Consider the following 2,920-nt stretch of genomic DNA (forward strand, 5'->3'; position numbering starts at 1 on the left):
GGAAACTGGTCCCATTATCCCCAGTCGGAACCACTATTCCAAACGGAAAAGGAGCTGCACTAAGGTCCGGACCGGGTGGTTTCCCCTTTGTTGTGGCAGCGATTTTCGAGGCCTCAACAGGAGGCTACATGGGAAGACAAGGAAATTATGAGGAAAATTTACCTGGACTTATTTAATGGGAATAGACATCGGGACGATGTCCAATCCCAAGGGGGGAAGATGTGAGGACCCCATAAAACATGTAATTATGAAAGTTACTTTGGTAAGAAACTCATGTGAATTATTAATTACTGTGTTAAATGATATTATTTATTTTATGAATGGAAGATATTTTAAAAATGCTGGCAGTCTCCTAAAGGAGGATTTCTAAAGAAAGAAACAGTTATAAAAACTGAAAAAGAACTAACCCTTCAGCCAGGAAAAGTCCTGGGAGGGGGAAAATCCCTGGTCTGTGATGACAGAGAGGGGGAGAAACTGAAGAAAAGAAAAGAGAAAGAAAAGAGGGTTAAGTCTGGTGAGGACCAGATAACCCTAGCACAACTGTGCATTAGACCTGTTGAGGGCTGCAGGCCTGCAGGACAGCTCGGGGGGAGAACCCAACATAGCGTTGGATCTCATGGCTGGGAGGATAAGAGCAAACCTTTAAATTGCAGGTGAACTTCTGGAGTTATAACTACGGATGCCTAATAGACCAGGTATGTGTTTATTCAGCTGAACTAAATTACTGTATTAGTATGCTTGGTGCTTATATGGAAAGTATGACTGCACCTGAATATCTGTTATTGACTAGATGGAACAGTATGCATATAATATCATAATAGTGTTTAAAAGTGCCTGAGACTGGCTAATCAAGCAATAGAAACTATCTGATATATTCTTTGCATAATAACTGTAAAGAAGGCGAAGCATGATAACTGTGTAAAGAATAATGCCTGATATCTGTAAAGATAACTGTGTAGAGGGCAAGTCAGACATCTGAAGAAAAATGATGCATGATAGTTATTCTAAGAACAATGCAAATGCATATAAAAGTATGATGCGAATAACTGTAAAAGAAAGATGTAGGATAACTGCGTGAAGGTGATACATGTAGTGTATCAGAATAATGCTCAAACCGTATTGAAAACTGAAACATAGAAACGATACATAGAACCTGAAGGTTCATATCAATATACAGAACATGTGAGAGCGTAAAATATTTACCAGTCAACCATAAGCAGGGTTCTGTACAAAACTAACATTGTAAGGGTTATAGAGAACTTGTGAAATCGGTTCGTAGTATGGGTGAAACCCTCGACCGTTTCAAGATGAAACCCTCGGCCGTTCCAATGTGGAACCCTCGGCCTGTATCTAAAGTTTGAACCGATATGAGTATATCAGACAGGAAGCAAAGTTAATCTAGTGCTGTTTAAAATAAAATGCATATCAATACGTTATCATGGCGTTACAGAACCGCCGTAGAAACGGCCATTGAACCTCTGTTTCCAGCCAAACCATGGTAAACTATAACAGGAATTATGGAGACGAAACCCTCGAAAGGATTATGTCTCAGCCTGTCAATAGAGAAACGAGGTATCTGTAACAAAACAAACTGTAGATACAGAACATTCGAATAGAAAAGCTTGCATATTATATTTAAAAGCTCGAGTCATTTGGAGCAAATACATATGTGTAGCAAAACAAGCTGTAGACGCAGGACATTCGAATGGAAAACATGCATATTATATTGAACAGGTAAACGAAAGAGATAATCACAATAACGATGGATAAATAGCCCGGAAGAGTACCACGAAGGTCTGTCCATTAAATATTCAAAGAGCCGAAGTCTAACATAAATACAGGGCATTCAAAATGGCACATTTCCAAAACAATAGAAGCCAGGATTTATTTCGTTTAGAGTCCGGCGAGGAAAGCCGTGAATCCCTGAACATAAATATACAAATGATATCAAATAATACAACACAGAGACTGTAAACCAGAGAAGGCGCAGGTACCGGCATGGGAAAGCCGACCTCGCATCCTAGCTAAGGTTCAGCCGAAGGTGAAACCCTGAATCAACACATTGCAGAATGCCGTGAGGAACCCCTCTCAGGCCGAGAGAAACACATAGAAATCTACCTGTTACTTCCGTCTACTGCATTAACTTAATTACTTTGACGTTTGCGAGGGTCTAGTACCTGGGATGTTTCGGCGGTACCTTTCCATTCCATTCCTGAGTGGTAAGAGTATGAAGCACGCCCTGCACATGAGGATTCAAGGGAAGTGATCATGAATGTATTAACCAAAACAAGCAAACCTGATCAAGAACGCACAGTGTTATAACAATAAAATTTACAGCCGAAGCTATTGATGAAGTGGTAGATACCTGTGCTGGCTTGCCGCAACCTGGCATAGTATGCAGGGTTAGAACCGCCATTTGGAGCTCGGGCTCCCCTCCAAGTGCAAATGAACCCACACTGAGCAACTCGGTGGACTTTATGAGACCGATAAACCCTGAAATGATATCGACCCTTAGATCAGTGGAGAGGATCCTCACCGTTCCTCGTAAGGCAGTTTGGCGTGCGAACCCGGCGGATTTCCCAAGGCTTCACATGGCCTCTGTCCGGCGGAAGACACCTGGCCAGGGTAGGTGAGGCTATCTAGTTTTCCGACCACACCTGGCATGGGAACCGATCGGAAAAGCAAACCAGTGGCCTTGTTCCGTTGACCTTAACTAAATGGTGCGAATCGCTAAGGATTCGAAATCCATAAGTCTTATGGTAATACAAGTTCGGTGATTGATAATCATGTAGGGTCATCATAACAGCACGGTTAGTGCTTAATTAATTGCAAGCATATATTATATTTATGATCAGCTTAGGATCAGGTTTATAAGGTCCACATGACAATAAGGTTTACCACCATAATTACTTTTTTTTAT

At 41.4% G+C, this 2,920-nt stretch overlaps 1 long non-coding RNA gene across 1 annotated transcript; it reads right to left on the bottom strand.

Moving 5' to 3' along the window:
- Positions 1-1,771: 1,771 nt before the first annotated feature.
- Positions 1,772-2,450, bottom strand: LOC149249372 (uncharacterized). Its single transcript, XR_016265847.1, has 3 exons — positions 2,366-2,450; positions 2,178-2,239; positions 1,772-2,049 (listed from the first exon to the last, which is right to left on the bottom strand). It is a non-coding gene; the product is annotated as an uncharacterized LOC149249372 (long non-coding RNA).
- Positions 2,451-2,920: the final 470 nt, after the last annotated feature.

Source organism: Pinus tabuliformis, chromosome 7 (assembly GCF_031772625.1).
Source record: "Pinus tabuliformis cultivar Carrire ecotype Pingquan chromosome 7, CPIR1, whole genome shotgun sequence".
In the NCBI taxonomy this organism is placed as follows: Eukaryota; Viridiplantae; Streptophyta; class Pinopsida; order Pinales; family Pinaceae; genus Pinus; species Pinus tabuliformis.